Raw genomic sequence first — 19,919 nt, forward strand, 5'->3', positions numbered from 1 at the left:
TTCAAGAGCGTAGTTAGAGTGGGTCTCATTGAGAGGGTGGAGATTAGAGCAAAGATTTGAAGATGGTGAGGGGATGAGCCACGGGGAAGTCTAGGGCAAGGGAACAGCAGGCAGAGGGAACAGCATTTGCAAAGGCCCTGGGATGGCAGTGTGGCTGGTGTGTTTGTGGATCAGGAGGGATGCCAGAGTGGCTGGAGCAGAGCAAGTGGTAGGACATGAGGCCACAGAGATGATGGGAGTGGGGAAGGGGGACAGATCATGAGGGCTTATAAGCTGTTGTCAGGCCTTTAGCTTTTACTCTAAGATGAGAAGCCTCCTCTCCTAAAAAAAATCAGAAGACTGGGCTACACTGGGCCCAGTTCCTCCAGAGCAACAGGTGGCTGAGTTCAGAATCAGCTTTCTCCTTGGCACTTGCTCTCCAGTTCGCCACAGTCTCTGCTGCTCCCTACTGACACCCATCCTGGTGTACCTCATTCACTTCTGTTTCTTATATGGCCCCCGTAGGCATTTAAGGATGCGATTCCTGCTTTGCAGTTTATGTGTCTCAGGCAATGGCATCCTTAGGAATTGACTTCCTTTGAGTGAAATCTTGGTTCTGGTTTGCAGAGAAAACAAATGCATCATGGGGGGCCCGTGCTAGCCTGGATTGATGCTGGCTGGATCACAAGTCGTTAGAGGCAAATGGAGTCTGATGTGGGAAGATCTATCACAACCTCCACCTTGTCAACTCGCCTCACACTTCAGAGACTCCTCCTACACTCTGTCTCCGGAGCACTTAGTGCTGATGTGGAGCTTAATTAAAAGAACACCACACGCCAGCTTCCCTCCGCTGAGGACAGATGGGCTGGGCTGGGAAGAGGACACGGGATTCCCCAGGCTGCTCAGCAAGGCTGGTTGAATTGTAATGTTGTCAGAGCTGGGGCTGTGGACACTTGGAAAGCAGATGGATTAGGATGGAAAGTTTAAAAGTTGACGTACTTTCACATGGGGTAGCTTTGGTGTAATTTTGGTCAAGGCAGAGGACCCTGTGGGACTTTTCAGTGCTGTGATCTGGGGCCCGGACTCAGCCTCTGCGGTGTTGAATGAAGACTTGGGAGGGGGCATGATTGTAGAAGGGATGAGCCTGAATTACAAATAAGACTTAGATCTCTGGTTCTCAACAATGGTGTGAGGTAGGGACTTTTGTCTCTTTCCCCAGAGTAATGACATACAGGTGATGATTTAAAGGAGATAATGAGATATTTTCAAGACTTGAGCCAGTGGTTCTCAGCTGCAGCTGCTCTTTAGAGTCACCTCAAGAACTTAAAGAAAAAATACTGATGCCTTGGCCTCATCTCAGGCCCGTCAAACCAGAATCTCTGATGGTGCAGCCTGGACATCAGTATCTTCCAACTCCCAGATGATTCTAAAGTGCAGCCAGGGTGGACAACCAGCGCTCTGGTCATTTGGGCACCACTTTTGTGGATTTTGTCCTATCCTAGCCCCAAAATAAAAATGAAAACAAAATAATGTTCCCAAATGCTAGCTATTTACCATTGCCCACCAAAGGCTGTGAGCCCAAGGCCCACTCTGATAGAAAGAAGATTAGCATCAGAGGCACCAAACCGAAGCTCTCTCTTGGCTGTAATCAAGAGTGAAGAGGATTTAAAAGAGGACCCCCTTCTTACTGTGTGCTTTGGCGCTATTTAATCCCATGGCCAGGTGCCCCCTCATATCATCTCCGCTGTGTACCTGTCACCAGATGCTGAGCCCTATACTTAGAGAACACACTAAAGAGTGCACGTGCCTGGCACCCTGGCAGGTCGTGTCCTTCTTTCCTTCCTTCTTCCTTCTGCTTCTTGCCTTTTCTTTACTCTTCTCTCCATTTCTCTTCCTTGGGTTTCTTTGCTCTCCCTCTCTCCTTCCCTTTCTCCTTCCTCCCGCCCTTTCTTCCTTAAATTTCACAGAATCACCTATACGTGCCTATACCTTCCTGTCCATCCCTCGCCTTGGGGCTCAGCCCCTCCATTGCTCCTCTGCACACATTACCCGCCCTTCCGTACCCCCAAAGCACAGATCTGAGCCGGTATCTCTCCTGCTCTAAAAACCCAGTGACCTCAAACCTCTTCTTAGCCTGGTGCCTGAGCCCTCTCCCTACTAACCTTCTCCTCCAGGACTCTCCCCACTGACCAGTGAAGCTGGGCTGCACCTTGTCCGCTTTCTGAGCCCATGTGGACCCTCTGTCCGTTTATTCACGCTGTTTCATCTGCCCAGATGCCCACCTTCCCGCATCCCCGCCTGTCCAAATCTACCCCCGCCTCCAAGGCCTCCCAAACAGTTCTGGATCTCGAAGCCTTCCTTGGTTCCCTCTGTGGACTGCCTTTAGCACTTTATCCCAATTCTCATATGGCCTTCCTGCTTTCTGCCCTATGTGGGGTGGATTGGAGGGGTTTAGGGGCAGGCTCTGCAGCTCTGCCTGCTTTCCGTTTTTGCCTCTGCCACTTGCTGACTGCGATCTTGGGCAAATCGCTGAAATTTTGTATCTTACTTTCCTCATTTGTGAAATGCACCTACTTAAGGTGGTGGAGGAGAGGAAATGAACTAACACACAGTGCCCAACACAATGATCATTACATGATGACAATTTGCACACATGTCTAACCCCTCTGAGCACCCTTATTGTGCAGGATCCCGATCTGATTCATCTCCACGCCACCAGTGCTCAGCGCCAGGCCCATTGTAGGTACACAGGACATGTCTGTTGAAGGAACAAGCAGACAGAATGTATGTTTGCCTGCCAAACAGGATCTCAGTTCCTAAGGAAACTTGGACCTCATGGATGGATTCTGGAAGTCATTCTCTTGAGTCATCGAGAGCGTGCGCTCTGGAGCCAGACATCCCATGTTCAATTTCAGATTCTTCCACTTCCCAGCTGTGTGATCTGGGAGGGAGGGACTCTTCCTGTGCCTCAGTTTCCACATCTCTCAAGGGGTATAACAAAAGTACCTCCCTCATGGGGCCGTCGTGAGGATTACATGAATTGGTTCTGGCAAAAAGTCTCGGAAGACTGCTTGGCAATCTGGTGAGCACTCAGAAAATGCTGCTGGTGATTGTTGCTTTCTTTTGTGTACGTAATAAATGTCAAGCTTAGAGCATCACATCCTCTGCTGTCCCCCACCCCTGCACAGACGTACACTCCAGAGTGAGAAACCCAAGGAGGAGAGAGAGAGACCCAAACCTCTGTGGCAGGGGCAGAGGCAGATGTGACAGCTAATTACCTCTTGCCATTATGGATTCTGCCCTCCTGCCTTGCTCAGAGCTCCTTTCACAAGATGATGGAGGTGTCATGAGGACATCCGGGCATTATTTAGATGGTATAGCAGACTAGTAAATTGGCTTCCTGGCCCTGAAAAACCTCCTCTCCCATGTCATTTTTCCAGGAATCCCAGCGACTCATATTTCTCTGTGATGCCAGCTGGATGATAGAACTGAGGCGACCCGCTCTTCCTCTGGGCCAAGGGTGTGGGGCAGGAGTTTGCAGACAATTCATCCAGGCCTCCAAATCTTTCTTTGTCTGGGGTGGCTAGAGGAGCGATTTATTTCTGTGAGGATAATCTGCCTAAAGCAAGAGCCAGCCTCCTCTTTCTCCCTTGTTGTTTGGAGATAAATAAATAACAAGGAGGGAGTTGTCACACAGCAAAGGAACTGAAGCCAGCTGGAAAGAGAGAATGGTAAACCCAGGGCTGAGAAGTGGCTGGGAAACCTTTGTTCTAAGGAAACGCCTGTGGATTTCATGGGAGTTGGGGGCTGTCAGCTCTCACTCCAAGCCCTCAAGTCCCTGGGAAACAGGAAAGGAAGAAGAAGCCTTATGTACTCTTTCCTGGGTGGCATCCTTCACTGAATTTGATTCTCACAATGTAAGTTAGAAAATATTCTCCATATTTAAGTAAACAGAAATGGAAGCTCAGAGAGGTTATGTGACTTGCCCAGGTCACTCAGCTAGTAAATAGTTGGCATTCTATATCAAATCTATCTAATTTTTTTTAACCATTTCATGCTGCCATAAGAGACAAAGAAAAAGAGTTGCCACCCATGGGTCTAGAAAACCAGGATATTCTGAGGCTTCCTCCACTGCTGTTACCACCAGCTGACCTTTAGTGAGCAGTTACCCTGTGCACTGTGCACAGCGCTAAGCACCCACAGACATCATTCCATTTCACCCTAACATCGCCCTTATGAAGTTGATGGTATTACGCCCATTTCACATCTGTGGAAAATGAAGCTCAAAGTGCTGAAGCAACAAAACTCAAGTCTGGATTCTTTTCACTGTGTCCCACCCACTGCTTTTTTCCCTATTGGTTGGAAGCTTTGGTGGATGTAATTTATCTCTGGCTGAGGTAGCCTGGGAGGCCTCTTAGCACAGGGCCAGGAAGAGCCCCAGAGTATCCCATAGAACAGTAGTTTTCACACCATGCTTCATGGGGCTCAAGGGGTCCAGGGTCCATAGAGGGTCCTGGGAGGAAAGGAGAGGGTGATGGGAGGCAGCAGAGCTCTGGGATCCTGAGTCAAAGCAGCCAGACCTGCTCCTCCCTCATCTGTGACGTAAACTGGGCTTCCACACCCTGTTCCAGTTGGGGAAGGCATTCCACAGTAGGAGCCTGGCTGCAAGCCAGAGTCAGACAGCCCCGGTTCAAGTCCTGTTCTCCATTTACTAGCTTGAGCAAGTGACCTTGGGCAAGGCACTCAGTCTCTCTGTGTCTCGGGTTTATCAACTGTAAAATGGAAAAGATAGTAATAGCACCTGCCTTACAGACTTCTTTTGAGAGTTAATGTGACGGCACATGCAGCTGTTCAGCCTGGAACATAGGAAATACCAATAAATGCTAGCTTCTCTCCTCCTTCATGCCTTCTTTACTTAATCCAAATGTTGTTTGGGGAAAACACTCATTTTCCAAGAAGGATGGAAGATTCTGAATCATTTCTTCCTCCATCTAATTAGCCATTCAGCTGGCTTAACTATTGTGCGAGTGCCTTCTGTGTGTCTACTACTGTGCCAGGGGGTGGAGTTATAAGAATAAAGTGGGGGCAGGATGCAGAATGTTCCATGCTATCTGCTCATGCACCTGTCCATCCATTTATCCATCTGTTCACTTGTCTGTCCATTTGTCCATCCACCCTTCCAACCATCCATCCGTCCGTCCATCCATCCATCCATCCATCCATCCATCCATCCATCCAACCATCCATCCATCCATCCATCCAACCATCCATCCATCCATCCATCCATCCATCCATCCATCCATCCATCCATCCAACCATCCATCCATCCAACCATCCATCCATCCATCCATCCATCCATCCATCCATCCATCCATCAGGTGTTCACTGAGTACTTACTGTATGTCAGGCAATGTGCAGTGACCTGCTTGGGTATTTCACCATATCTTGGGTTTATTTTTAAGCTTGCCTCCCTTCTCATACCAGTTGGCCTTCAAGATCTTCTTAATCTTGGCTCTAGCACCTTATGTGTCCTCCTAGTGTGCCAGGCAGCCACAAGCATGCAGTGGGCAGACTGCCTATGGAGGGTGAGATGTCTGCTACCCTAGTGGTTTTGGGTGTGGACTATGGTATGGACTCTTTATAGGCACTTCCATGATATCTCATTTCATTTGACATTTTGTTGTATTGCACAATCCCTTATCTTGTTCTAAATGCCCTTCTGAAAGGAAGGAAGAATGTGTTCTACACACAGAACAAGGGGCATCCCCAATGATGGGGACATATGAAGACTGGAACGTGATCCGCACTACCTTGCATAGCAGATTGACAGGTGTTACTCTCTCTCTCTTTCTCCATGTGTGTATATATGTTAGTGACATAGCCACATTGGTATATGTGTGCTTTGTGTGTGTGCATATGAACCAGTGTATGAATGGATATGCAGATGTGCATAGGATTGGAGTGTGCGCATATTCAAATGTGCATGAATGTATACACATGAGCGTGGATATCATGTGCATGCATTGATATATAAGTATGTGTTTCTATTTGAGCTTGTGTGTTTATATATGAGTATGGGTACATGAGCAGCTGTATCCATGAGTATAAAAAAGAGACTGCTGGTTGTTCCCCACATCCATTATTCTATTCTTCTGTGGTAATAGACTTTTTGCTAGGTGTGTGGCTTCTCGGAATAAAGATTGCTTTCCAGGCTCCCTTGCAGCTAGGTATGGCCATGTGACTAAGTTCTGATCGATGGAATGTGAGCAGAAGTAATGTGAGCAACTCTAGATCATGCCTCTAAAGGGCAGGGATGTGCTTTCCCCACTCCTCCCTTTCCCCACTCCCACTGGCTGGAATGCAGGCATGGGGACAAGCCATATTGGACCATGCAGTTGTGTGTGTAAGGGAGGTAACAAGATAGAAGGATCCTGGGCTGCAGACACTCTGGAACCTCTTTGCTAGCCCTGAATTGCTTATGTCCAGACTGTTTCATGAGACAACAATGAACATCGTATGTAAGCCAGCTTCTTTTGGGTCTTGGCTATAGCAGATACAGCAGCAGTGCTAAGTTATATCTCAACTTAATACAATGTGAGTACACGTGCATAGTTCTGGTAAAGATAATTTCCTCCCCGTAGAATTTTAATGTCTCAAATTAGATATCTGCGTGTTATCTGGCTAGAAATGTTCTGCTTGGAATCTTGCAAATTGTGTAGCTTCTTTGTAAAGGGAAATATGTGAGATTGCAGTGTTGAGGATCCAGCTGTAGGGCCATTTGTGATGTCCAGGAGAGTAAAAATGGGATCTCTTCTAGTTAGAGATCTGACCACTGCCTGTATGACCTCGAGCAAGCCCTACCTCCCTCCCATCTAGGCTCTGGTTTCTTCTCATTAGAATGAAGGAGCTGGACTGTGTTATCCCTATGGATCCTTTCCAGCTCAGAGGTTTCATGATAGCAGTTTTGGCATTAGGAATTCTCTTGGATTCTGGCTCCTGGAAGTTCTGAGTATATTCCTAAGAAGACGTATCCAGCTGGAAAGCATATGACTCCTGATGCTTCAGGTTGGAGGCTATGGGAGACAAGTTCTGCAGTCAGCCATACGCAAAGAGGCCCAGAGACCTTTGGCTTCAGATGCCCTGAATAAATGTTTGAAGACTTGCAGGTGCGTGGCTGCCTTAGCCAAAGAGTATTTGTGAAACAGGTGTGAATTTGCTCAACAGTGCTAGGATGCAGAAAACTTCACATTTCTTCATTTTTCTAAGTCAAATTAAATCCAACTCTGAGCCCCCACCCACATGACTGATGAGATGTGCAATATCTCTCATCACTGGGCTGCCTCCCCCGCCTCATGGGATTGTATCAAATCCTGGACCTGATTTTGGTGCCAGCAGGAGCTTGGTCCTCAGCTGTCTGTTTCAGGAGATGCTCTCCACAGTGGCTCAGTTGAGTTATGGCTCAGATATAGAGACCTCCCTACAGCCTTCAAAGTCATGGTTCTTGGTGATCACTCCTAGGATCCAGGCATGAACCCAACAGAGTTTGCCTCCTTTGGGGCACTGAAAGAGAGAAGAGCACAGGCCTCCATCACTCATGGAATCTGCCTCCCTCCACCCTCTTGGTCCTAGGAACTCTGGTTCTCTCCCAGGGTGACACTGTTCCCTCCTCCATTCACAGCGCCAGCCCTTCTCCCCTCGCCCCACTGTAGCAACTCCAGCTTAGTTCCACGGTCAGTCTCACCTGCTCACTAGAGACATGAATGGGGACTTTCTTCAGAAGGACTCTTGAAATTCAAAGAAGCTCTGGCCACCCCCCTTCCCCTCAAGACTGGCCTAGACCTTCAACTGACACTGTCCCAGAGAAATATAACTTGAGCCACATATGTAATTAAAAATTTTCTAGTAGCCACGTTAAAAAAGTAAAACAAAGTGGATGAAATTTATTTTAATAATATATTTTATTTAATACAATATATTCAGAATACTATCACTTGAACATGTAATCAATATAAAATTATCAATGGGATATTTTACATCTGTTTTTAGTACTAAGCCGTTGAAATCCAGTGTGTATTTTACACTTACAGCGCGTCTTGATTTAGACTAACCACATATCGACCACTCACCCACATGTGGCTAGTAGCTCCCACACTGGACAGTGCAATCTTTGAACAATAAAACAAACCCAAAATGTGGCTGTTCTTTCAGGAGATGGGGAGAAAGAGAAACTTACTTTTTCATCTTTCTCTCCTCTAGCAGAGAAACAAGACAAAAATTAATATCTCAATATGTTATCTTGACACATTGGGTTACAGAGAACAGAAGTCACTCAAAATAACATAAGCAAAATGGGAACTTTTTTGGAAGAATACAAGAGCATCTCATGGAACCCAGGAAATTCAGCATGGCAGGAACAGAAAAGCCAGTGGCACCAAAGGCAAATTCTTTCAATTTCAGTCTCTGGTCTTTTCTCTGAAGTACAACTTTCTCTGCCTGGCTGGGGCTGCAGGATGTCTTCTGTCTTTATGGACTAGGGCTTATCTTCTCTCTCAGAGATTGACTTTCTCCATTTTCCACCTCAAGAGGGCATGACTGGCCCAAGCACGGCCCCCTGGCCCTGAATTTACATACTGCAGAGGTCCAGTACTCAAAGCCGACTGACCCAGCTTCTCCATGAGAGCCAATTCCAAATTTGTGAGAGGAAGAATTTGATTGGCTTATCTCAGACAATAGCTTGGCTTTCCCTGGTCAAGGTTCTCCCTCATCCAATGAGCTGTGTCTAGGGAGGGGTGGAGTCACTCACAATGGAAGAGCTGTAGCATCCCAACCTAAGGAGGAGGAGGCAGTTCTTAGAGGACAGGGATATGGGCTGGCGAATGCCCACAAAGCATCTCGTTCAATCATGAGTAAGGAGATGGAACACTAAATGCTCAAGCCTGCTCATTTTCTACCCAGTAAAAATCCAGCAGGAGCAAAACAGACTCCAGACTTTTGTGTTGGACAAAAATGGTGGCTTGAATACATCCAAGTTCATAGCAGCGTTATTCTCAATAGCCAAAAGGTGGAAGCAAACCAAATGTCCATCTGTGGATGAATGGATAAACAAATGTGGTATATACATACAATGGAATATTATTCAGTCCTAAAAAGGAAGAAAGTTCTGACACATGCTACAACATGAAGGACCCTTGAGGACATCACACTAAGTGAAATAAGCCTGTCACAAAAGGGCAAATACTGTGTGGTTCCACTTATGGGATATCTAGAATAGTCAGATCACAGAAACAGAAACAGATTGTGGTTGCCAGGGACAGTGGGGGAGAGGGAAATGGGGAGTTGCTTACTGGCTACAGAGTTTCAGTTTGGGAAGATGAAAAAGTTCTGGAGATGGATGGAAGTGATGGTTGCACAACAATATCAATGTACTTAATGCATTTAACTGTACACTTAAAAATGGCAAATTTTGTGTTATGTATATTTTTACCACAGTTTAAAAATATTAAGTTAGCTTGACTCCTGGGTTTATTTTAAAGAACTGGTCATTGGCTAAGGGAATTAGGAAAAACCAGGTCCATTTTCTTTGGGATTTTCTCCACTCTCACAAAGAAGTTTTGTGGAATCACATTTGAGATCATTAAATCTCCTTTGCTCACGTTAAGTTATACACAGTTCTTTTGTTTTTTGGTTCAGTTCTAAGGCTTGTTTATAAACAAACAGGAAGTCCTGGTGATAACATAATATTTTACATTCTAGGTTTAACTAGAACACAACTGTGCTCAGAATGGGCACTCCTTGAAGGGAGAATCTATGACAGGTTATAAAAGAAAATATGTTAAGTTATAAATCTTTGCAATCTGTTTCTGCCCTGGGCCTACGTTGCTCAGTGTCTTTTCTTGTACAGTGTCTATGCGATGGTGGAAAATGAAACCCAGAAGAAGCCAGAGAGCTGAGCCTGAACAGGGCAAGGAGAAAAAGAAGAAAGACTGCCAAGGCTTGATTTTTGAGGGAATCTTAGGAAGCATGGAATGAGGGAAGAGAGACAGGCTGGGGGAAGGATTTTTGAGTTTTGCTGTGTACTGTGAAGGTCTTTTTCCCTTCGCATTTTTAGCAAAAAGTGCAGCAAAGATGTAATTACTTTTCAATTACTGTTTATCTGAATGTCATAAGGAGAGGAGGTAAGGCACAAGGTGGTAAGACTGTATCTGGGTCACATTTGCATCCCCAGGACCTAGGAAACTGCCTGTTCTGTGGTTGTGGCTGAGTTGGGTGAATTTGACAGAGGAGTGAATCTTGTGCACTGCCATTAGGATCTTGTCCTTAGCTCCCTTCTCTCCCCTTCTCACCTCCCGTCCCCCAGCATCTTGCGAAAGGCCCTTCTGAAGTGATCAACTGAAAGAAGCAAAAGCAGTCCCTTCCTCGAAGGAAATACTGCAGCAATGATCACTTGATGTCATTCTGGAGCTCCATGAAAGAGCTGAAGCGAGAAGAGATAATGGCGGTGACAGAAATTATGTGGAGAATAGCTGTATATCACTTCGTTTAGTGCAGGGGGAAGTCAAAATGTTCATAAAAGTCCATTTGATCTGAAAGCAAATAACTTAAGTCATTCAAACTCGGTCTTGTTGGACCGTAAAGCCTCTGGCAATATTTCGTATAAAGGACTCTATAGAAAAATAAATTATATTTATTGAATTGAACTTCAAGTAATAACCCTGCCACCTGCTCTTTTTTTCCTGGCCTTCCACGTCCTATGAATTTTGATGAATTGCAGAAAGTTCTATGGCAACATAATCACTTAAACAAAAAGCTGTCCAGGTAATAACACAGGCGCCTTTAAACCGGAGGAAAACTCATTCGCCAGATAGGTCTGATCGTTCTTTATTCTCTCACTGCTCTGATTGCCTTTCTCCAAAATAATGGTCAGAGGAACACCTTTTTGTCTAAGGCTCCAGGTGTTCCTTGGAGTCTACCATTCTGTTCTACAAGGGACTCACTTCTGGATGCTTTTGGCCAGATTCCTTCCACCTCCAAGCTCTGAATCTTGGCTTTTGGTGGTCAAGTCGGATGCTGCACTGGTCCAACCCAGTGCCTCCTTCATACAGAACAGATGTGGGGAGCTTGGCTGAGGAGCATCCCAGAATCATGCCAATCTGTAAAACGGCACGTTCTTGGAATCCCACATACCTGCTTCAATCTTTCTCTCCTGATCCTGATTTGTCTGCATCGCCTATTCTGAAGACTCAGCTGAGGCATCACTTCCTTTAGGGAGTCTTCCCTGATTTTCCCCCTAGCCTAGCTTATGTTATGTGTCTTTCCCTTAGGCTCTTTGTGGTGAGCATTTGTTGAAATTTTGAATTCTCAGGATCTTTTATCTCCCTGTGTTTGAAGGCTTCATTCATTTATTCATTCATGCATTCAACAATATTTATTGAGAGCCTCCTATGTCCCAGGCACTTTTCTTGGCATGGAGACACAGTAGTGAATAAACTACACACAAATTCCCTCCCTCTGGAGCTTACATTGGAGAAGGGTGAGATAGACAAGTATATAAATAAGTAGACACACCGTATATGAGATGGTGATAAGAGCCACAGGGGAAAAAACAGCATGGAAGGGTGATAAGGAGTGGGTGGTGGTGGGAGGGAGGTATTCGAATTTTAAATTGAGTGGTCTCACTGAGAAGGTGACATTTAAGCAAAGCCTGGAAGGAGGACTTCCTTTAACCATAAGAGTTTTAGTGGTGGGAGACGGAATCAACCTCTAACTGTAGAGACTCAACAGATGAGATGCTCATTTTCCCAGCATGCCTTGCAGCTAGAGTGAGGATGAGTGACCTAAGATAATTGAATCCAAAGACCTTGCTTGGGGATCTGCAAAGCTAAAGAAGCTTGGACAGTGGAGAAGCCGTCCTGGCACAACTGTGGCAGCAACACACTGGCTCCAGGGAGATGGGGCAGAAGGAGTCCAGTGCAACTTACGGTGTCCAGTGCTGGAGTGGTGCTGTTATATAAGGGCCAGTGCTTGCTGACTGCAGCTGCAGAGTCCTCACCATGGTAATTTGAGACTGAGGTACTGGCTACAGCTGAGCCTTCTTTTTCCTGCTTGTCTTCTGAGCCTTCTTCTTTAGGCTCTCTGGTGCTTCTGTAAGCTCCCTGGTATCTTTCTTTTCTGCTCAAATAAGCCAAAATTGGTTTCTGTTGCTTGCAACCAAAAACTCTGACTGGCACAACCCCATTCCATCCCGTGCTTGCCTCCATCAGTGCTTCGATTTCAATGTATTGTGATGCCTTGTTTATCTGTGTGTCTTTTGTTTACCATGAGCTCTTGAGAGGAGGGACCACATGTTTATTATTCATTGTCATGCTTCCGGTTTCTAGCCTGTGCTTGGCACACAGTAAGGGCTCAGTATGCTTTTGTTGAATCCACGAATGAACAGAAAACAAAAGAATGCATAAATGGAACTTCTGAGTCCATGGTTTTCTTTATAGCATCCTTACTTTCAAACAAAAAGTCCAGAGGCCATATGCAACCATGCCAGTGAAGCTCTGTCACTCAAGGCTAGTGCCCATCTCTTGCAGCAAACATGCAGATCAAAGGGGAGTGCTTTTTCATTGCTGGCTAAAGCAGCTTTCCATTAGGGTGACCCTGCAGAACTCATCCTTTTAGGAAGGGGAAAATATGGCTAAATGAGTCTTCAATCTCAGTTAAAAAAAGGGGAACTGAAAATCTATTGAATGCAGAATGGAACAAGGACTCTGGACTCTACTTCTGTAGAGCTGATGGTCTTGGGTGCATCATTACATGGGTCTCAGTTTCTTCTTATGTAAAATGGGGGGATTGAGTTAGATCATATTTCTCACTAGGTGCACTGTTGACAGTATAGGCTGGATAATTCTGTGTTGTGGGGGTGGTCCTGTGCATTTTAGAATGTTTAGCAGCAACCCTGGCCTCTAATCAACAGATGCCAGTAGCATTCCCCTCATTGTGACAATGTCCCCAGATATTGCCAAATGTCCCCTGGGATATAAAATTGCCCCTGGTTGAGAGCCACTGAATTAGATGTTATTTAAGCAGATTATGAGTTCTAGAGTTGGAGCAAGAGTTGGGACTCGTCCTCTGCCATATCCTAGCCCCTAGCCCTGTGTGAGGCATCATAGCAAATGTTCAATACAAGCTGAATGAATGAGAAGAAATACTCAGTTCCTTCCAGCTAGATAACCTCTTTGGCACCAAGAGAACCATCTAGATGGTAATGATACTCATTACTCATGTGACCACCCTTCCTTCGGGACTGTTTAGCATTCCTGGATAGAAATGAGCCAAGGCACTATTAAAAAATGGGTCTATGGGGCCAGGCTGGTGGCGTAGCGGTTAAGTTCATGCGCTCCACTTCGGCGGCCCCGGGGGGTTCACAGGTTCAGGTCCCAGGCACGGACCTATGCATTGCTCATCAAGCCACGCTGTGGTGGCGTCCCATGTAAAGTAGAGGAAGATGGGCACAGATGTTAGTCCAGGGCCAATCTTCCTCAGCAAAAAGAGGAGGATTGGCAACTGATGTTAGCTAAGGGCTAATATTCCTCACCAAAAAAACACAAACAACAACAACAACAACAACAAATGGGTCTATCTTTCCACACTGGCAATGAAATAGTGACTATAATTGTTAGGAAGGGTCCACTCAATCGTGATAGCTATCTCAAACCATATCCTCAAAAGTTAACTCTGAATTTTATGAGTATGACAAAAAGGTTAGTTGAGAAGAATGAGTACAAATTTTGGAATGAGAATTTTACATAGTTTGTGGTTCAGTTAGCAAAGGATTATATATAAGGATTAGGAATATTAATTTCCAATTCCTAAATTGTTCATTATCTTTTGCTATGTGTGATTAAGAAAGTGCTTTCTTTTCCAGTCTATCCAGGACTTTCCTTCTCTTATTTTTCATCTTCTACTTATCTACCTTTTGGCATTCCGCCCTGTCTGACAGGGATTGCACTGACTATGTAGATCAATTTGGGGTGTGTTTCCATCTTAACAATATTAAGTCTTCTGGTCCGGGAACATGAGATGTCTTTCTGTTTCTTTAGGTCTTCTTTATTTCTTTCAACAATGTTTTATAGTTTTGTGCTTCTTTTGTTAAATTTATTCCTAAGCATTTTACTGATGCTGTTGTAAATAGAACTGTTTTCTTAATTTCATTTTTGGATTCTTTGTTGCTAGCATATAGAAATACAATTGATTTTTGTACATTGATCTCATATCCTTCAACCTTGCTGAACTCATTTATTCCTTCTAATAGTTTTTTAGTAGATTTCTTATATGAAAGAAAGAGTCTCTAGTGGATTCTTTAAGGGATTTCTTATATGCAAGATCATGTCATCTGAAAATAGAGATAGCTTTACCTCTTCTTTTCCAGTGTCAATGCATTTTATTTCTTTTTCTTGCCTAATTGCCCTGGCTAGATCCTCCACTACAATGTTGAATAGGTGAGAGTGGACATCCTTGTCTTGTTCCTGATCTTAGGGGGAAAAGATTTAGTCTTTCACCATTAAGTATGATGTTGACTGTGATTTGTTTTGTAGATGCCCTTCATCAGCTTGAGTTTTCCATTCCTAGTTTGTTGAGTGTCTGTATCACAAAGGGGAATTGAATCTTGTCAAATGCTTTTTCCGTGTCTATTCAGTTGACCATGTGGTCTTTGTGCACTGTTCTATTAATGTGGCATATCCCATTACTTGATTTCCAGATGTTAAACCAACCTTGCATTTCTGGGATAAATCTCACTTGCTCATGGTGTATAATCCTTTTTACATATTGATGGATTCAATTTACTACTATTTTCTGAGAATTTTTGCATCCATAGTATTAAGAGATATTGGTATGTAGATTTTTTTGTCTTGTGAGGTCTTTGTCTGGTTTTTGTATCGGCAAGACTGGCCTCATAGAAGGAGCTGGGAAGGGTTTCTTCCTCTTCTAGTTTCTGGAAGTGTTTGTGAAGAAATGGCATTAATTCTTCTTTAAACATTTGGTAGAATTCACCAGTGTAGCTATCTGGTCCTGAGCTTTTCTTTGTGGGAAGCTTTTTGATTACTAATTCAATCTCTTTACTTCTCATAGAGTGTGAAGACTTTCTGTTTCTTTTTGAGTCCAGCCTGTTTTTACAAATGGAGTTTTACTGGAACACAGCCATACTCATTCATTTACAGATTTTCTATGGCTGCTTTGATGCAACAATGGCAAAGTTGAATAGTTGGGACAGAGACTGTATAGCACACAAAGTCTAAAGTATTTACTATGTGGCCTTTTACAGAAAAAGCTTACTGACCCCTCTTGTAGAACATGAGATTTTTCAGGAATGCATATGTTGCACAAGAGTAAATATGCTTATATTTAATGAGCATCTATTGGGCGGCACCATATTAAATTGCCATCTGTATAGGTCAAAAATGATCAAATATTGGCACTTACATATGGTCAACCTAATTAATTTGTCAAGCATATGAAAATTAGTGGAATACAGGCTGTGCTCTCAAGGAGCTATTGGTTTAGTGGGGAACACACACACATAGGCACACACACACACACACACACTCCTGATGTCAATGAGTGTAGTAATTACTATTACAGAGGCACAAACTAAGTATTGTAGGAGCACAGAGCAGTGTGCGAGTAATTCTTACCAGTAGGGGTAAGAGAAAGGGGCTGGAAGTTGGAGAGAAATGGCTGTGTTTCTGGCTGCTGGGCATTTGAACTGCACCTCGTAGGACATGTACGATTTCATCAGGTAAAGAGAGGCATTTTCCAGAGTTTTCTTCAAGGGTCGGGTGGGGTTGACATTAAGCCATCAGAAACATGCTACATTTCTTTTTTGTCAAACAGAATTGCTGCAGACAATTCACTATTGGAAAATAGTTGCTTAGAATTACAGGATATTAAAGATCAAATGAGTATGACTCCCTAATTTTTCAAATGAAGCATGGAGGCAAAGTGATTTGCCCAAGGTCACCCAGCTGTTGACCAATTGTTTTATTGCAGGACCAGAACCTATGTCTCCTGACCATCAACCCATTAGGCTACTTGGATGTGCAAGACAGCAGAGTCAGCAAAATCATTTACTGGGGACACGATGCAAGCAGACCTGGGTTTGAGTTCTGACTCTATCACTTACTGACTCTGTTGCCTGTTACAGGGTTTATGAGCCTGAATTCCCTCATACGTGGTCCCCACAGAGTAGAGGTTCAGAGCTCAGAGTCTGAAACCAGCCTCTCTAGGTTTCACCCCAGTACCACTACTTACTAGATGTGTGACCTTGGGCACATTACTTAACCTCTCTGGGTCAGTAATATGGGGAAAATAATAGAACTTACCTCACAGAGCTATAGGACTTAAGTGAGTTTAGGATTAAATGCATAAGGCACATAGAATAATGTCTGGGACATATAAAGTATTATATGTTAACATTATTATTTTAAAAAAAGTGATCATAGGACTGTTATAGGACCAACGAGAGTGATTTAGGTGAAAGCATTTTTCTAAACTTGTAGAACAATACAAGTAGAATTTATTATTATTCTCTATGTGAATTAGACTGGCAGCCCAGAGAAGGAAGCTGATGACTGTAATTTATTAAAGCCTTATGTGCCAGGGGCTTTACTTATATTATTTAAACATCACAATAACCCAGAGATGGTTATTATTTTTGGCTGACAAGAGGGGCAGCATAGCAGAGCATAGGAGGAAAGTACAAAGACTTCGGGCCAGGCTGTTGGATCTGAATCCTCCCTTGGTCCCTTACAGGCTGTGCGAACACAGGTGAGTTGCTTTAACTCCCTGTGCCTCAGTTTCCCAGTCTGTAAAAGAGAATGATGAGAACAGTAGTATCTGCTTCCTAGGTTGTTCTGAGGATTAAATGAGTTAATTTTGTGAAGTGCTTAGGACAGTGTTTGACACGTTATAAGTGTTTGTTTAAGAAAGAATGAAAGAAGGGAGGGAGAGAGAGAAAGAAGGGAGGGAAGGAGGGAAAAAGAAAAGGAAAGAAGGAAGGAAGGAAAGAAGGAACCTACGCTCAATGAGATTAAGTAGCTTGTTCACCACACATGATTAATACACGCATAAGTTGGGATGTGGAACCAGGTCTGCCTGGGTCCTCTCTGAAGCCTGTGCCCCTTCTGCTCAACCAGGCTCAGGAGAAAGGCAGGGACAGGAGATGTGTTTCAAGACATGAGGCAGAGCCAACCTCCCAGGTTTCCAACAGCAGCATCTCGTTCCAAATGGATGAATGATCAGGGAAGGCATGAGCCATTAAGTGGTGTTCAAAAAGGATAATGGTCAACTGGAGAGCTAATCCACTTCATATCCAACCAGGGTCTCTGAGGCCACTTGGTGGATAGGTCCTTTCTGCACTGTGTTCCTTGCCTAGGACTTGCTGTGACAGAGCTCACAGCTCTGACTTTTCGCTCTCCATTTGGCAATACTTGGGGAGCTCAGGCAGAGGCTCAGGGGCTTAGGGTCTGGATCTAGAAATTGCATACCACTGGCAAAGTTTGGAATTCTTCCTTCCCTGGCATCTCATTTTTTCAGCCTTGAGCTGCTCTCTCTCAGCTGGTGAGGGTCCTGGCTGGGCAGTGCAAGGCTGAATCATCTATTGAACTCTTCATTTGTGTTTTGTTTTCCTGGTATCTTATTTCCTGGAATTTAAGATGCTATTCGTTTTAAGATGCACCACTATTTTATATTCCACTAAGAAAGAATGAAACACACTACCAATTAAGCTATGACATAGGCTTATCACTTAGAATTTTAATTTTATATTTGTGAAAAAGCTTGCTAGCCTCTTTGAGACATGCATAGATTTGAACATGTATCACTCTTATGGATATATAAAAAAGAAAATTTAAGCAAAAAATTGTCTAGGGTAGTCCTAAAACCTCTTCACATTCAATGCAAGACTCTTGTGAATCACTTTTGAACTCAGAGTCATCTGTGGTCACCGGTGTCTGTGTTTTTCCATTCAGTATCAGCCTCTGAGCTGTTCAGAGTGTTGGTGATGTGGCATTTCTTAGAAGAGTGCTCCATTGTTGTCTCTGGGATTTTCTTTCAAGCCTCTGACACTCATTCTACAAGTTTTGATGTTGATTTTCTTGATCTTATTAGGACGTTGCAATGAAAGGTTTTCAGATAACAATCAAGACTAATATCCCTTTCTTAGATGGTCCTCAGTGGTTTGTTGACTGAAAGGTCAAGGAGTTGTACGTATCCAGTCATGCCACCTGGAGTAACAACCTAATTTGAACATGCTTAGGAAATGATAATTATGTCCTAACTGCCACTGACCAATGGCTATGGTAAGATACCAACAATAGTGAGATGCCACATAATATCAGAGATGTTAAAAGGCAGGAAAAGATGTACATCTTAGAATAGATGAAATAAGGTGTTTTCCAAGAAGGTAGCCACTCCTTTGTATGTCTTTGCCTGGAAGGTGAACCCTCTTCCTGGCTTTATTTGGGAGTTTGTTGGGGAGATAATACTAGGTGGGCCCTGAAAAAGTGAGGATGGGGAGGCAAGTTCTTTTGGGGGGTGGGGCAGAAGTGAGAAGGGCAGAGAGAAGAGAAGAGTGAATTCCCCCCAGTCAAGGAAGGTGGGCAGGTTCTGTGAGAGGCTGGAACTGTGACTGGCCCCCACACAAATCCTTGGGGTGTCAAGACCTCAGGGTGGATGGTCAAGGTGCGTGCACCCATGGAGGTGCTTAGACACTGGACTTCAGCATCCTCTGGGGCTCCCATGCCCAAGCAAGACCCATAATAGTAGAGCCGCCTAACTCTAGAAAACAAAGCGGCTTCCAGAGTAGTCCGCTGTTTCTAAGAACTTTGAGGCTCTTTCCTAATCCTGGAGAGTGAGAAGAAGCTCTGATAATGAATTTCCACCTGGCCAATGGGATGAGGCTAGAATTCAAATTCAATTTAGAGAAAGTAAAGTATAGTCATGCACTGCATAACAATGTTTCAATCAACAACAGACCGCATATACCATGGGGGTCCCATAATATTGGTACCACACAGCCTAGGTGTGTAGTGGGTTATACCATCTAGGTGTGTGTAGGTACACTCTATGATGCACGCTCAGCGACGAACTCTCCTAACAACGCATTTTCCAGAATGTATCTCTGTTGTTAAACGTTGCATAACTATACCGTGACAATTTTTGTCCACTTAGTTTATAGAATAAGATCTAACTTCATATCTGATGCATGTCTGTTACATATAGTAAAGAGCTCTTTTTTTTTTTTTAAATTAAAAAGCTGCTCTGGACAGAAATAATCCTTGAGCCTAGCCCCAGTTCCCCCCAGAATTTCTCTGCGTGGCTTCACTGGGCTTTATACAGTATTTCTCAGTGGGTCACTAGAGGCCTTTGGGGCTGGACAAGTCCTGCACATTGCAGATTGTTTTGCAGTCGGCTCCTCTCACTGTCAATGGTGCCCCCTTGGTCACTATGACCAAATGCTCCCCACATTTCCAAATGGCCCCCATCGGGTAGGTGCCACCTCTGGTGGAGAACCACCAGGATAATGGGCTACAGCCATGGCGTTGCTGAGTCACGTGAGCAACTAGTTTAAACTCTCCAGGCTTACATTTCGATCATCATTGCCATTGTGATAATTTAAAGATAGATTCTTCACAGGGACAGCAAGGAAGTATGTAAAAGAAAGAAACAAAGAAACCGCAAAGCAACCAACTGTATAAAAACATACTCTCTAGGAGCAAGCATGGGAGAAATCAAATAGGCGTTATTATTAGTGCTGCAACGGTTATCCTTAGAATTGCTAAAAACGCAAGAAATTCTAAACAAGTGCCACTTATCTGGTTTCTGCTCAACATATTCTGGGAAACTGAAAAAAGAAAACACGGTCATAATAATTACTTAATTTCACACGAGTGGTC

At 44.1% G+C, this 19,919-nt stretch overlaps 1 long non-coding RNA gene across 1 annotated transcript in view; it reads left to right on the forward strand.

Moving 5' to 3' along the window:
• The window catches only part of LOC147913575 (uncharacterized), a 213,599-nt gene that overhangs the window by 59,666 nt on the left and 134,014 nt on the right, over positions 1 to 19,919 (forward strand). The gene's annotated exons all lie outside the window — the stretch shown is intronic.

This window comes from Ceratotherium simum, chromosome 26, assembly GCF_057802395.1.
Source record: "Ceratotherium simum simum isolate JZ-2026a chromosome 26, ASM5780239v1, whole genome shotgun sequence".
Lineage (NCBI taxonomy): Eukaryota > Metazoa > Chordata > Mammalia > Perissodactyla > Rhinocerotidae > Ceratotherium > Ceratotherium simum.